This window comes from Chenopodium album, chromosome 9, assembly GCF_948465745.1.
Source record: "Chenopodium album chromosome 9, dcCheAlbu1.1, whole genome shotgun sequence".
NCBI lineage: Eukaryota > Viridiplantae > Streptophyta > Magnoliopsida > Caryophyllales > Amaranthaceae > Chenopodium > Chenopodium album.
The window spans coordinates 1,906,424-1,924,113 of record NC_137842.1 but is presented as its reverse complement, the minus strand read 5'-3'; the positions used below and the strand labels follow the sequence as shown (position 1 = coordinate 1,924,113).

General features: G+C 33.7%; 1 pseudogene; it reads left to right on the top strand.

Moving 5' to 3' along the window:
• The first annotated feature begins 5,767 nt into the window (after positions 1–5,767).
• On the top strand, positions 5,768–9,546 carry LOC145559266 (chalcone synthase 3 pseudogene; annotated as a pseudogene).
• The last annotated feature ends 8,144 nt before the right edge of the window (positions 9,547–17,690 follow it).

The window sequence follows — 17,690 nt, the reverse complement described above, 5'->3', positions numbered from 1 at the left end:
CAATACAACAATATATCAGTATGCTGCTACGTTATTTATTTATTTATTTATTAAAAAATATCTATACATCGTGTTCGCTTGATTTCGCCGTTTATTAGAAGTTAAACTTCTAATTTGTATTCTATGTACTCCCTTCCTAACAAAACTAGGAGTTCTATTTCTATGCCTAGCCAATCTTCATTGGTTCAAAATATTTCATTCATATAGATCAGATAAAGGTATAACCAGAAGATGATATTGATTTTTTTTTTTTTTGGAAAAAAGAATTTTTATGGTAATTAATTGTGTAGGTAAGAAATATATTAATTACATTTTTTGGTGGCTTAATTCTAGATTAATAATACTACTCCGTATAAGACTCCATTGGAACAAGAAAAATAGAATTAATTATTTTGACATCTTAAAAATAAATAAAAAAGAAATAAGAAGATTATAGAACAACCTATTTTCTTCCTGATGCCCGTGTCTGAAAAAGTATCTAAAAATAGAAAATTTAGATATTTGTACCCTGGAGCGAAGCTGAGCACTCGGGGCATAAGGGCGATCTCTGGGAGTCGTCACTCGTCAACCTAAAAACAGGACCCTAGAACTTAAACTGGAGAGACTGAAGACTGCCTGGAGGAAAGATCCCAACGAAAAGAGAATGACTAAACACTGGCAGGCGATCGTGTTTTTCACAGGATTTCTCGTTACTCATGGATCTGCAGTAAATAGTTTGTTTTCGCACTCGAACTAAAAATGTCTGGAAGGGTACTGGCTTGTAATCTCAATAACTGGCAATCTCACATGTCGGTTGTTAACCAAGGGTATACCACTTGACTAAACGGCCACTGCCTAAAAGGACTATGTCCAGGGGACCGCCGCCCCCCCCACAGACCTTCGTTTGATTTTTGCGGCCGGCATAGATCTCATGAGACCCGCCCAGACTTTGATCGATTCCCCGACATCGTTCCTAATTCACAGGCGGTTACAAATGTGGTCAGTTCCTAATTCACAGGCGGGTGTCGCGAATTCACCGGATGTTTCCTTAAGTGACTTCTTTTGCGTAAATGACTAGAATTTGTTTTTCAATCGGAAGTGGCTCTTTAGAAGTTTATATGCACGCATGCATCATCACTCCATTGCATTGGTCGGAAGTCCAATGAGTCCAAAAAAGAAAAAGATTCTTAACTTCTGAACTCCATGAACTTTTGAAAGACTTCGGACCGTTTCGTCAGTTCGACCGGTATCATGCATGCCAAAGGCGACAACGAGGCCCCGGCAATGGGTCAACTAATAGTGGCCTTTACCTCATTAGGCAGAAAGTGAGAGCTTCTACCCGACCGTAATAGTCTGACTGCTGGTTCGGGGGTAGGGTACAGTACTAAAGGTCCTCGGGTTTAGGGCATATTTCTCCTAGAACAATTCGAAGTAAGCTATTTGAGCCAATTACTACGTGCCATCTATTTTATTGTATGGTAGTCATTTTAGGGATGATTATCGTAGAATTTTCAATAAGCGCACATCAAATAAAAGGAAAATTTGTCGAAAAAAAATCTTTTAAAAGCACCATTTTTCAAAAAAAAAAAAAAAAAAAAAAAAAACCTTTTAAAGTTTTTTCATAAAAAAAAAACCACCACCTTCATTTTATTTGTGAAAAAACATGTTTACTTAATTATCATCCCATTTGTTCTAATTAGAGATGGCAATGGATCTAGACCTGACCCGGATCCGTGGATCCAAATCCGTTTTTATGGATCTGGGTCTTCAAATTTTGGACCCGACAGATCCAGGTCGGATATGAGTCCTGCTGACAAAAACGGATCTGGATCTGGGTCTGGGCCCTAGACCCGGATCTAGATCCGTGGACCCGTTTTTTTATTTTTCCTATTAAAAAAACTAAAATTGTTTGTTTCCTTATTAAAAATGTTGATAATGTTAGTAATGATAAAGATTAACCCTTTCAAGAGATGAATTTTGGATGCTCCTATTATATACATCATCGTTGTTTTTTCACTAGCTCATTTGTAACATCGTATCTTTTTGTTGTTTTTAATTTTAATTCAAAATATAAGTGTATAAGTTGGTTAATTTGGGGTTGAACTTAATAACCAACAACGTAAGTTTGAAATAAATTTTTTGACTCGAAAATTACATTTTTTGCAAAAAATTAAGCAAAATATATTGGACCCGAATCCGGACCCGGATCCGTTGGACCCGACGGATCCGGATCCGAGTCTTCATTTTCTAGACCCGACGGATCCAGGTCGGATCTGGATCCTACATACAAAAACGGATCTGGATCCGGGTCCATCCGGACCCGGCCCAGATTCGACCCGGTCCAGATCCGACCCGTTGCCATCCCTAGTTCTAATTAAGTAAATTAGAGGGCTAATAAGTAAACAAGTTGCTGAAGCAAAGACACTCTTGCTAGCTATGAAGCTCGCCAAGCAGCATGGTTTGGAAGAGGTAGTACTGAATCGGACTGCTGCCAGGTCCTTGTGCATCGTCTCTCGAAAGCTTCCATTTTCTTCACTGATTTTAATAATGTTTTAGAGGATATTTTGTCTTTGAGCTGTAATTTCAATTTTTTTAGTTGGTCTCATGTAAAAAGGGATGACAATTTTGTTGCACATCACCTTGTAAGCTAGTGACGCTTGAAGTTGAACAAGTCTGGGTGAATCATTGCCCTCCGGAGATCTCTCCTTATGTACTCTCGGACTTTATGTCCCTAAATTAATCCATTAGCTCGGTTTCCCTAAAAAAAAAAAAGTAAAAAAGTTATCTCTCGGGAAAAAAAATGAAGACAATGGTTTTTTTTAACCAAAAAGCTTTTAAATATTTTTTTTCGTAAAATGACGCGTTTGAAAGGTTTTGTACAAATTTTCTCAAATATAAAGTTCAACATGTTTTACGTTGGTAGAAATTCAACATTTAAAAGAAAGAAATATTTGACTTTTACTTTGTATTATTTATTTTTATAATAATTACTATTACTTGTAATGCACTATTTATCATGTGTGTCATTATCATCCCTACTAATCAACATATGACTCCTCACCTTCTTCGACTAATTTTCACCTCATTGTAATTCAGTTTTATTTACCAACTGATCAATTTAGAGCTGTTTAAAAATTGAAAGCCATTGTTCATAATTTTCAAACAGAAAACGAAAAAGACATAACAATATAATTGAATTATTCACATTTAACTAAGTGTCTGTTCACATTTACTGAACTGAGCTGAACTGAACTGATTGAAGCTGAACTGAACTGAACTGAACTGAATATTTTATAAGAGAGGGAAATTAAAAGCTGAACTGAACTGAACTGAACTGATTGGAACTGAACTGAACTGAACTAAACTGAACTGAACTGAATTGATATTAAGTAAATGTGAACAGGGCCTAAGTTGAACTATTTTTATACTCTTACAAAATTTCACCAAATACTGCACTGATAAATTCGTATTTGGTACAGGGCCTAAGTTGGACTATTTTTATACTCTTACTGTACCATTTTTAATACTGCACGGCATGCAATCAGCTGATGAATACATGCATTATTCATTTAATATACGATTATTAAACTCAATTATTGAAATGGTCTAATATGTAATTAATTAAGATGGATAAAATGATCAAATTTGAGTACGGAAAAGGGAAGATTCTTGGAAGCCTTTGTAGTTTGTACACTGCGAAGAAATGAAATTCGGGTCATCGAGTTTGAAGATATGATGCAGGCATTGAAAGATAATACGTAGTATATTTATATATTCCATCTCCCTTACAAAGTTACAAACGACTTAGCGCAGTGGTTAAGAATGATATGTGTACGATAGGTTATCAATCAATAATAATAATAACTATATACTAAAAGACACACCAGTAATGACACGTGTCGTCTCTTGGTGTGTCTTTTAGTTTAGATTTTCTTTTTTTGGTTAAAATTTATTTAATTTAAATTTTTAATAAGATAAATAAAAATTGGCTAAAATATAAATTGCCTTAATTGTACTAAATTAATATAGCAAGAGTTATTTTATAATAATATGACATATATTGGAACTTTAACAACCGTGCATTATTGCACGGGATCTAACCTAGTGTATTTATAAATTCCGACCCTCCCCATTTGTAATTTGAGAGTTCTTTTGGTTCATTTGCGCGCGCACAGAAAAAAAATGCTAATAATGTGACCGACACATCAATCAATGCATAAATTTAAAATGGGTAATGTTACATGTAGCCCTAAGAGGTATATATAAGCATTAAATATACTCTTGGAAATTATATAAAATTAGGAATTCATGACAAAACACGCGTAAATCAGTGTAATTAGTGTTTATATTTTCATGATTTCTTAACTTTTCAAGATTTTCAAGTGTAAATTTAATGCTTGTATGTAGCCCTAAGGGATATGTATATCATTTTCCATTTAAAATTTGTTATTTGAAAATACAAAGATTCCACTAAATATGGGGAGAAAAAAATTGCATTAAAACATAAATAATTGCAATATGCTTTAATTTAAGTGAAAACATAAGTTCCCTCAAAAAAAAAGTGAAAACATAAGTAATTGTTCACTTTGCCTCAAAAAAAAAAAAAAAAAAAAAAAAAAAGTAATTGTTCATTTAATCATAAATAATTAGAAATTTAAATCAAATAAGATTATTTTTATCTTAAAAATATGCTACTATTAGGAGAATTTCTAATAAATAGGTTTTTTCTTTAAATTTCCCAATAATGTTTTTGATACGTTGCTCCCCAAAAGCTGAAATCTTTTTTTAAAATCATCAGTCAAAGGCTACCAAGTCAAAAAAAAAATAAATAAATAAATAAAATAAATAAATAAATAAATAAAATAAAATAAAAAGAGAAAACTTGTAAGCTTACAATAATAAACATGAAACTGACAAGTGATGCGGTTCCAAGGCATCAATATTGTTATTATAATTATTTTTATTGTTATTTTTAGTTTATTATTAGATGACCGAATTTATTAGGATATTTTTGTTAGTTTAATTCGGTTAGTATAAGATAAGCTTAACTTTAAAGATCATATTTGCAAAATATTATCTTTACAAGTTAGAGTTAGTTTCCTAGTTAGATTAGAATTTGTTTTACCGATTTTTAGGCTAATTATTTAGCTTATAAATACGTGATGGTGTTTAACGAAAAGTATGATTGATTGATTTGAAATTTATAAAGTTTTACGTAAGCTTGTGCTTGTGTATTCTTGGCCTAGTTTAGGTTTTAAGCTCGTGTTGCTTAGCGTTTCTTGACCGAGACTCAAGATTCCAAACTTTTCAACTGCGATTGAAGGTTATATCCATCAAAATTCATATCAAATTGGTGTGGCTGCTGTTTGACGAGGGACGAGTTTGACAATTTGTGTCAAAAAACTCAGTTTCGAATGTCATATTGATCGACTTGGTTCTCCTTCGTTTCTAAAGATTTTGAGGTGATTCTTTTTTTCAAATTGGTTAATTTTTTGTCTAGTTTTCACCTGCAAAATTTGAGAACTTTTCGAGAAGCATAGCTATTAAACTGGGTTCGTTCTTTACACCTGGTCAAAAATCAAATTAATCTGCCATTGTTGAGAAAAAAATAAACTGCGATTACTTGGCTGGGAATTTTTTTCTGAATTTTTGGTCGAGTATTTTAGACAGATAGGGCTAGCAGTATCCAAAATTTCAGAATTTTTCGAGGTGTTTTCATTGGGTTTTGGTCCTCGTACTTTCGATCAATTTCTGGACTGGTTTTGTGTGTTTTCTCATCCACATAAACATGGAAAATAAAAGTTGGTTTGAAGCATTTATGATGGAAATCAAGAAAATAAATGAATGTTTGGATAGAATTGATGCTCGTTTTCAAATTCGTGACGTGAGATGTGGTGTACAAGATATGTCTTATGAGAAAGAGAAACTAGAGCAACCAATTGTTGAGGCTATATACGAGGAAAAAATTGTATCTTTACCGAGTGATAATCTTACAAATCCAATTTTAGAGCAATCTCATGAACAACTAGTAGAAGAAAAAGAAATTATGGAGCACAAAAGTGTATATTTGTCTAGTTTTGTTGACGAGGAGGTTACATTTGAACTATCTAAGTTGGTAGCAAAAAGTCAAATTTCTACAACTTCCTTTTATGGTGATAATTGGGATACAAATATTTTCACGTATTATTTCCATTATATTGATTGCATTGACAAAGGTATGTCATCAATTAAAATTTTGGAGCATTCAATTGAAGTTTGTGGTGCATTCATTGGTGTAAAATATAAGCATGACGTGGTTGGATGGAGACATATTCTTTTAGCTCATGTTCGATTAATTTGGATGATATCTTGGTTCCATGATTTGCTAAAACTTGGGACAAGTTTTGCGTAAGCTTGTGCTTGTGTATTCTTGGCCTAGTTTAGGTTTTAAGCTCGTGTTGCTTAGCGTTTCTTGACCGAGACTCAAGATTCCAAACCTTTCAACTGCGATTGAAGGTTATATCCATCAAAATTCATATCAACAAGTCTTAACAAATCAGCTTCAAAATTAGACTTGAGATTAAAAAATTAAGATCATAAATCATACAAACAAAAAACCAAATGCCTAACTGTAGTATAAAAGTCTGGTAAAACCAAAATTATAGTGGAAAAATATAGGGATTGGTCGAATAAATGAATCATCGAAGTAATTTTAATTAGTCAAATAGCTACCAACCCAAAATTACGTACATAAAATAAATTGAGGTGACTTGTATTGATGCATGCATGCAAGTTACAATTTATGACCATTAAATTAATTTATATGTAGATATCATTCAATAAATTACTACTATATAAAGGCTTGATTACCTTGCCATAAATTCATAACTCCTAGCATCAATATAATCTAAGAATTCTTAGCTTTCATTTAATTAATTATAAATCCTAGCTTCAATATAACCTAAGAAAATGGGTTCTATTTATGAGATTCCAATGCCTCCAAAAGCAAATGGTCCGGCCACTATCCTGGCTATGGGCACAGCCAATCCACCAAATGAGTTTATTCAGGCAGACTATCCTGAGTACTACTTTCGTATTACCAATAGCGAACATTTAACCCGTCTCAAGAGCAAGTACCAGCGCATGTGTATGCCCTTATTTGCTTTTTATTCTTTTATACTCTATCCCGTTGCTAGTTTAATTTATTTATTTGTAGATAACATGAATGATCTAATTGAACTTAATTTAGTTTCTGGAAGCAACAATGAATGGGAAGGGTACGTATATAATGAAAACACTACTTCAATTCTAATTTAGTTCTCCAATTGGGTTGCATACAATATAGAGATCTCGAAGTCATAAAGGATAAGGTTTAATATGACAAATAAACTGATAAGGCCTTGTTCACCTCACATTAATTATTGTTATTGAAATGAAATCATTTTTTAAGAAGTGTAATTATCTTTGTTGAATTATCTTTGCTGAACTTCAATTATTTTTACTTAACTGAAATTAATTTTAGTGATTCTCTATTATATTTATTTTTAAAAGTTACTGATTTTTATTAAAGGAAATTAGTTTTACTGAACTAAACTTATTATTAATGAATTGAAATTTTTTGCTGAACTGAAATTATTTTTTATTAAACTTAAGTTATTTTACTAAATATTATTTTTTTTAAAGGTGAAGTGAATGTGGCCTAAGTGTGTCCTCTTTTTTTTTCTATTAAATAAAAATCGCTAGACTTCAGTAAAATTATTATTTTGAAAATAATAAAAGTAATTGTACAAGTGTATTACTTATTATAATTAAATAAATGTTATTAGATAGTTACAAAATCTTATGTTTCATGAAAAGTATTATGAGTAAAAAATAATGTATTTTTTTAATGCATTGAAAAAAGGGTAATGCTATTTGTAGCTCTAATGGCTAAATCATTAAATACACTCTTGAAAATTGTATAAAATTAAGAATTAATGATAAAAACAAACGCAATCAGTGTAATTAATTAGCGTTTATATTTTGATGATTTCCTAAATTTATACTCCCTCCGTCCCTTTATTAATGTCCACAATCTATTCTTTATTACTCACATAATATAGAGAAAGTGGACATTAATAAATAGACGGAGAGAGTACGATTTTTGAGTGTAGATTTAATGCTTATATGTAGCCCTAACTCCCTAAGGGCTATGTATAACATTTTCTTTTAAAAAAAAAATAATGTATTTAGATAGAGTAATTTTTGTTCATTAAAAAGTGTATCTGATATGTGAAAATGTACCAAGTTCCCACAATTTTGGAACCCCATTGAATTGACATGTTTTGATTTTAGAAGTTAAATATGATATGACTAGCTTGAATTTTATTCACGTTTACTCTTATAAGAAAGTTATTCATGAGAATCACGACTAAATATTGCAAAAGATAAATCAATGATTATATGGATTCTTCAAATAAGAAACATCATGCTTAAATGTTCTTATAATTGGATTCTTCAAATAGTCGTACCACTTGTAAAGTTATAAGAATAAGACCTTTTTCTTTTTCTCAATTTTTTTCATGACTAATTATATCTAATTACTGTATATTAATTGCAGTCGATAAATCAATGATTAGGAAACGTTACATGCACGTAACCGAAGAGACCTTGAAAGAACACCCTAAAATGTGCGATCGCAAGGCTTCTTCCTTATCAGCCCGTCAAGCAATCCTCGCCAGTGAAGTCCCCAAACTCGGCAAAGAAGCAGCCGATAAGGCCATCGCCGAATGGGGCCAACCCACTTCTAACATAACTCACCTTATCTTCGGCACCAACACTTTCTGCGACACCCCCGCTGCCGACCAATACCTCGCCATGCTCCTCGGCCTTTCGCCTTCCGTCAAGCGCTTTGTCCTCCGCCAGGGTGGCTGCCACTCTGGCGGAACGCTCCTTCGTATAGCCAAGTCCATGGCTGAAAACGAACGCGGAGCTCGTGTCTTGGTCGTATGCGCGGAGTTGAGTACTGTTATATTTTACCACGCTCCCGATGACACTAATCTTTTACCGCACACCTTATTCGCAGATGGTGCTGCGGCTTTGATTGTAGGTGCTGACCCTGATGAGCCTCTTGAGAAACCTATTTTTCGGCTCGTGTCAGCCGACCAGACCACAATTCCCGGTACAGACGGGACTATACAAGCCCGTCTGAGGGAAGAGGGTATGGTCGGGGACATTAGTCCTGACGTACCTAAACTTATATCCAAAAATATCGAAAGTTTGTTGATTGAATCTTTTGAGAGAATTGGGGTCAAAGATTGGAACTCCCTATTTTGGATCCCTCACCCTGGAGGTCGAGCTATATTGGACCAGATTGAAACCGAACTCGAACTTGAGCCGAGCAAACTGAACACTACTAGGCACGTCTTAAGCGAGTATGGGAACATGTGGGGTGCGAGTGTGATGTTCATATTGGAAGAGATGAGGAAGCAATCGTCGAAGGAGGGCAAATCGACAACCGGAGAAGGATTGGAATGGGGTGTGTTGTTTGGTTTTGGTCCTGGCCTTACTGTTGAAACCATTGTGCTTCAAAGTGCTCCACTTAATTAATTTTAATTAATTGGGATTAAGCTGCTATACTAATTAATTATATATGCATTTGTTTTATTTATTATTTAAGGTTGAGCTATAACATAATTAATAATGTTAAATTGTTTTAATTTGTACTAGTGTGCTGAATAAAAGGTTTACACCAAAATTATTTGGGTTGTATACTTGCATTATTAATTAAATTTGATCGAGGAGCTAAATGCATTACTCCTCCAACCCTAAATTTGATCGAGGAGCTAAAGATTTATATAATTTTGTTTGACAAAATTTATTTAGTGTTACTTGTTTATATTTAGGACTCTTATTATTAGGTTTGTAATACCTATATATATTGAATGAATGAGAATCGTCCACCAAGGAGAATTACACTATAGTACATGTCATTAGAGTCTTATTAGGGTTTTTTTTTTTTTTTTTTTCCTTTTCCCAAATCCTAAAACAATCCTTGGACAACCTTAAACCAGTCGTACGTCCACCATCATCATCATCCTTTTCAGCTTTGATGAAGATCTCCATTCTGTTCTTCCAGTAGGCATAGAACTTACCATTGAACATAGGTGGATGTTGGGTAGAGTACCATTCTTCAAGTTTTTCCTTGTAATTCATCTCTCCAGGAACTTACTCAGCAAAGTTATCTGCTTGCACGTAAGAACCGTGCTCTGATACCAATTGTTAGTTGAGACGAACACTACAAGAGGGGGGGGGTGAATTGTAGTGAGTTCCTACTGACTACTTTTTCAAATATAAAACTAAAACAACATAGGAACTAATAAAGCACACAGGATTTTACGAGGAAACCTTCTAGTGCCCAACTAGAAGTAAAACCTCGACCCTACCTTAGGGATTTCGAACACAAACAATTCCACTATAATAGGGCAAACACCAAGTTACAACCTATTATAATCAAATCTCTAATCACAAGTTCCTGAACGAACTTGCTACAGAATAGTATTCTATTCTACCCAGTCTAAGTCCCACACTTAGACTCTCTCTTGTACTCCCCAAGTACAGGTCTTTTTAACTTCTCAACAGAAGCTCTCTCTCTGTTTGCAATGATAACAATATCACTCACACCCAAATAACCCCAACCAATTACAAGTACAAACACCTAGTATATGATAGGCAAGCTATGCATGAAACCCGAAACTAATATGACAAGATGATAAGCTTGGCAAACTTACACAATTATAGCTCTGTAAATTCTTCACGCATAAACTCACAAAAACCTAAACTCCTATTATTCTCTACTATTTATACAAGTATTACTTGTATAGAAAGTAGGTTTTCTTAAAGATAAATAAGTTAAACTTAACTTATCTTTTCACACGGTTTTTATGTAAATCATTTAGAAGAAAATCTTTTCCGAAAATAAAGATAGAAAGATTGAGTTAAAAAGCATAATATCTTTTCAACAAACTGATTTTAAGAAATAATCATTTAAAGAAAATCTTTTTCGAATTCTATCTTTTATCTTTTCCGATTTTAATTTATTTGCCAAGTTAACTTGCCACGCTTCTAATAGACTTCATGCATATCCTACTTAACATATTTAACAATGAATCTAGAAGATAAAATCTTAACTAAGTCATTGCTGCGCTGTGCTCTTGTACTGGTAGGTTTACTTGAGCTCCGCGCTTACTAAGTTCCTCCAAAGATCTTAGTCAGCCATCTTCAAGTTCCTGTGAAGGAACGTTCCTGTTAGGGAACTCAGTTCCTGTGAGGGAACTCTTCTTCTGTTTCGAATAGCCTTCTTAAATAAAGAACTTCTTCAAGTCTTCTTAGTTTTAGTTACATCTTCCATCTCCAAGATCAATTTCACCAAAACTAAACAAACACTTGAAAAACCTTTATTAAATGAGTTTGTTGTAGTTTAAGTTCCTCATCATCAAAACCTTTAAACATCAACAAAGTCTCAATAGATTGTTGTTGACTGTGATGGGACTTTTAGTCCTGTGGTAAAACCGACGACTATATATTCGCACCGCTTTGAGCATTTCTATGTGGAGAGATTGGCCCATCCTTCAGTTAGATGTTAAAAATGCGTTCCTTCATGGTGATCTCTAATAGACCGTATTTATGCATCAACCACCGTGATTTGTGAACCCCAATGCTCTAGCATATGTTTGCCGCTTTCGGAAGTCTTTATATGGCCTTAAACAGGGTCCTCGGGCTTGGTATCAATGGTTTGCTGATTATCTTTTGCACATTGGTTTTATTTGAAGCAAAAGTGATAATTCCCTCTTTATTTTACAACATGGTGCTATGTTGCATATCTCTTGCTTTATGTTGATGACATTATTCTTACAGCTTCCTCAGAAAAAAATCAAGTGTGATATTATTACTCTTCTTAAGTTTGAATAAACACCATGAAAGCCTAAATCTTCATCTTTAGCACAAGAACAAACAAAAGAAATAAGCTTAATTGAATAAACACCATCATAAAGATGGGATCCATTTATCGAAAGCAATAAAAATGTTTTTTGGGGCTTACCACTGATAAAAACACTGGTGGAAGCCTCATAAAAATTTACAATTGAGATCAGAAGAAAAGAGATGGAAGAGAAAGAGAAAAAAAGGAGAGAAGAGTAAAGGAAAACTTTCAAAAAAAAAAAAAATCTAGCAATGGAGGCTAGAAAAACCCTTCCAAGTTCCTAGGGAAAACCCTAAAGGGAACCAAAAAAAAATAAAACCCCTCCTAAAGAAAAAATCTAGAGAGAGAAAATCCTAAAGTAAAGTTAAATGCTCTGACTCTGACTCTTTCTTATTGTGTGAAGCCGTGAAGTAGTTAAGTAATTTTTTAAAAACTTCTTAATCTATTTTTTGTTTGCACAAATTCTTAAATAGTCTGGTCACACCGTGTGGCTAGCCGTCATGAAAATTACTTCGTTAATGATATATAGGTGTTACTTAATCAATGTTACAGAGGGGTTATTTCATCAATATTATAGGAATTACTCAGTCAATATTATATGGGTTACTTCGTCAGTGTTATATATAGAGGTTACTCAATCAATATTACAGATCTACAGGGTTACTTAATTTGTTTTAACTAGTTATTGTACAAGCAGCCACACGATGTGGCTAGTCGTACACAAAAGTACAAAATGGGTTGTTTCATTTTTTTATTTTTTTTTTTCAAATCTCTCACTTTTGCTTTATTGGTGAAACTAATCCACAATAGTGCTAAACGTGTTTTCTGGTATATGTTTGTCAACAGCTGAAGTGCTTGTACTGTTGTATTACTGTATTAGTAATCAACATTAATTAATAATTATTGCTGATTCAACATACACATAAATACACAATATAGTACTTCGTATATTAGTATTGTTCAACGGAGTTGTGCTACACTTGTTGGAATTTCGTGTAGCTCATCACTTATTTCATTACTTCATCCACATACAAATTAAATACATTGGTCTAAAACATGTTGCGGCTAAAATATGTATTTATCTTGTTTGTGATAGAAACATCATTGACAAGTTATGTATAGAGAATCAATCGATTACAATTAAGTAATGGTTTAATCAGGTCTCAATTGAAAATAACAGATTTGATTAGCTCTATCGTATGTATAGTGAAATTAATACTCTCTCTATCCTTTTCTTTTTGTTTGCACCATATGACTCATAAAGCTCTCACATAAAGTGGGTTCATGGTGCATATAAAAATAGAGATAGAGAGAGTAGTATCGTTGACAAGCTTGGCTTATTAACAAGACCAAGTCCCTATATAATTCTAGTGAGCCTCATATTAAAATTGTAAAATGTGTTTGAACTTGTAAGTTAGTGGTTAATCAATCCTAATTAACCTATCATAGAGTCGAAGTATTAGATTTCAAATTGTAAATTACAAGTTAGTGGTTAACTACTCCTAGTTAACCTATCATAAAGTAGAAGTACTAGATTTCAACATGTAAGTTAGTGGTTTATCAATCCTAATTAACCTATCATAAAGTAGAAGTACTTGAGCCATGTCAATTTTGTGTGTTCTTTTTCTTTCTTTTTTTATTTTATTTTATTTTATTTTATTTTATTTTATTTATTTTTAATGTCAATTGTTTTTAGATATTTTTTATTTTTTCTCCCTTAGCTTCTACTAGTAAGTACTTAGGTTTCCGGATCTACTTAGGATCATTCAGAATTTCAGATCATGAAAAAATAATAATTAAATGCAAAGAGTTTGGTGAGCATAAGGGATTGTTGGCTTTCTAGTAGTTTTGACTTACTTGACATTTTATGTTAACGAGTTCCCACACGAAAATGTTTAGAATGCAATTCATTAAAATTACCTTTTAACTTTTATCTCATTATCATATATTTTATTCAAAGTTGTACTTCATCCAATTTGAGAAAACATTTCGCGAGAAACCGGACTCACTAGGAGTCCAATATATCTACCATTAATAATATAATCTTATATTTGACATTAATAATCTAATAACTAGCATTAGATTATTAGATTATTAATGTCATATATTAGATTTCTCATGTATTAGATTTTTAATGTCAGATATTAGGTTAATATATTGTACTTACCGTAAGTCCGACTCACCCAATTTTTTTTCGATTCATAATATATATTTCCTTCATTTTGACTCTATATACAAAACTTCACGTGACTAGCTTTTGTGATTAATAAATTTAGTCATCTGTGATCTTGTTTAAATAATTTCGACAATTTATATAACATCAATTTGTTTATAAATTTTACTTGTTGATAATTAGAGATCAATCATTGAATTTGTTCTTATATTAGAAAACATGATTAAAAAAAAAAAAGTGTCAACTATATAAAGATCGAAGGAAGGAGTTGTACATTCATTATAAAGGTTATTAATACATTTATTATTTGATTATGGAATACTCCTTGTTAAATTTCGAAACAATATGAAATGGGCCTGGGCAACCCGAACAAGGAGGAGGAGAGTTTGGTCCACAAACAAGGCTTTGGAGCTTCCATACTAAAACCAATTGGCAATAGTAGGAGGTACTCCTCTACCTTATAAAGTGAAACCATCTCTCCTCTTTCTCCAATGTGGGACACTCATAAGTGGGCTACAATGGGTTTCAACACTCCCCCTCACTTATGAGTGTCCTTAGAACTTCAAAGCTAACCGGATAAGGCCAGATCAATAATCCTCTTAGGGGCTGGACATCCTGTCGAGGTAAATCATTATCCAGTAGCGTTTAAATACCCAGTTTAGAAGAGACCCACAACCTGGGCTCTGATACCATGTCAGGATCTGCGAATTGAGTTTATTGCTTGAACAGAGAAGCGAAAACTAAGACCTCCATTAATGGAAGCTTGAGGAAGATTGAAGAAGAAGAGAGAGATTTTTAGAGAGAGAAAAACGAGAAAAGTGTGAAGGGAAAATTATGAATAGATAGATCGTAATAACTTTACATCAGAGTATTTATAGCTAGCTACTATTCCAACTAAATCATAAAGTTAGTTACAGAAATGCTAAGCTGTCATAAGTTTGTTATGACCAACTTGGTCTGAGGTGGCATCTTCAGTCTGAACTTTGGCGATCGATTCTTGGTTCTTGCTGAAGTTGTTCTTCGTTCAGTTTTGTGATTAATCGTTCTTCGTTTTTTCTTCGCTCCTTGAGATCGTTCTTCAATTCGTTTTTATGCAAATTTGTGGTTAGTTTCTTTGTTCTTCCAGTTGATTGTTCTACTTAATCTTGAGGCATCTGTTAGTTCTTGTGCTTGCTTACTTGATTGATTGCGATTCTTCTGCAAATTCGATTTGTTCTTTGATTTTCTTGCTCAATTTTTGACCTGGAAATTTTACTTGATTGATTGCGATTCTTCTGCAAATTCGATTTGTTCGTTGATTTTCTTGCCCAATTTTTCGACCTAGAAATTTTTTGGTTCATATTCTGTGATAATATGGGAAGTTTTGAGCCTGTTGTTGATCCTTCTCAAGATCCTACCTCTCCGATGTACTTACATCCTTCTGATAGCCCTGGTATGAAATTAGTTTCTGAGAAGTTTGATGGACATGGTTATGGTGACTGGAAGAGGTCTATGCTGATCAGTTTGTCTGCCAAAAATAAGCTAGGTTTTGTGGATGGTACAGTTAGTAAGCCCGCGTCTGATTGATCACCTAGTCTTAAAGCTTGGGAGCGTTGCAATAGCATGATAATTTCTTGGATCCTTGGTGTCTTAGATCAAAATCTTGCTAGGAGTGTATTGTATTTCAGTACTGCTAGGGAAATATGGTTAAATCTTGAAGAACGATATGGTGCTTCCTCTGGCACAATTCTGTATTCTCTTGAACTTGCTATTAATCAGATTGAGCAAGGTTTAGATGATGTTTCGACATTTTACACTAAGATCAAGAGGCTTTGGGATCAGTTGGATGATGTTGATCCACTTCCATACTGTCATTGTGCTAATTGTACATGTAATGTGGCTCAAAAGTTACTCAAATCTCAGCAGGATAAGAGACTTGTCCAGTTTCTAATGAAACTCAATGATGGCTTTGAGGTTGTGCGGGGGAGTATATTATTGATGCAACCTCTACCTCAGATTTCTTATGCCTATAGACTTCTTATGCAAGAAGAGAAGCATATTTCATTGTATAAGGATCACAAGGAGTCAGGTGTGACTATTTCTCATGATGCTCTGGCTCTTGCTGCTAATAGAGGCAGGTTTCAGGAGAGGTGGAATAACAGGCAACCTATGCACATGAACTCTACTCCTCGAGGTTATAATGGTTCAAGTCATTCTTCTGAGAATTTTCAGCAAAGGAATGTGAACTATTATTGTGACTACTGTAAGGTTCCTGGTCACATCATGAAGAGATGTTATAAGCTTAATGGATATCCACCTAACTTCAAGTTTGACAAGCAAAAGAAGTTAGCAGTTGCAGTTCACTCAGGAGATTCTGAGATTTCTATAAATAAGCGTGGGAGGTTGATGATACCACCAGATCAGACTCAGCAGATTTTAGAGCTTATGGCCAAGCAAAAGCAAGCTGCATCTGAGGTCTCAGGAGCAAGCTCTTCCAAGTCTGCTAATGTAGCAGGTAAAATCTGTCTATTATCTTCTCTTACTAATAGCTGGATAATAGACAGTGGAGCAACAGATCATATCTGTCATGATAGGTCATTTTTTGTTTCTTGGCATAAAATTGGTGGAGACAATAATCATATAACAATTCCAGATGGGAGTAAGGTCTTAGTCACTCATAAAGGTGATATAAGATTGAGTGAGGATATTGTTTTGAAGGATGTGCTTTATGTGGCACAATTTAAGTTCAATTTGGTTTCAATACCAAAGATTTGTATGGACTTAAGATGTTCTGTTGTGTTCACTAACAATACCTGTGTTCTCCAGAGTTCTTCAATGAGACCACATGTTCTTGGTAAGCTGCAAAATGGTTTGTACTATCTGGATGATACACTGGTACAGAATAGTTCATCTCAGTCGGTTGCTGCTGTTTCAAAGACAGATTTAGACATCAATAATTCCAAGTTATGGCACTTGAGGATGGGACACCTTCCTATTCAACAACTTGGGTATGTTTCTTCTTTCCATAATGTTCCTTGTTTAGGTGATTCTTTTTGCCAGATATGTCCTGCTGCTAGGCAAAATAGATTACCATTCAAGCTTAGTGAAATAAGAACTTCTTGTGTTTTTCAGTTACTTCACATAGATGTGTGGGGTCCATATAGAGTGGTTTCTCATAATGGCTGTAGAATTTTTCTGACTATTGTGGATGACTTTACTAGGATGACTTGGGTGTTTTTTTATGAAAAGGAAGTCTGATGTTGTTGATGTTTTTACTAGTTTCTTAACATTTGTGGAAAATCAGTTTAATACCACAGTTAAGAAAGTTAGAACAGACAATGCTCTTGAACTTTGTGAAGGAGAAATGAAGTTGCTCTATGTTAAGAAGGGCATTGAACATGATAGAAGTTGTACTGAAACTCCACAGCAGAATGGAGTTGTGGAAAGGAAGCATAAACATTTGTTAGAAACTTCTAGAGCTTTGTTCTTTCAATCCAAGTTGCCTATTCAGTTCTGGAATGAATGTGTACTGTGTGCTGCTCATTTAATAAATAAAATGCCATTGAGTGTTTTGTCCAACAGTAGTCCCTATGAGAAATTGTATGGACATACTCCAAACCT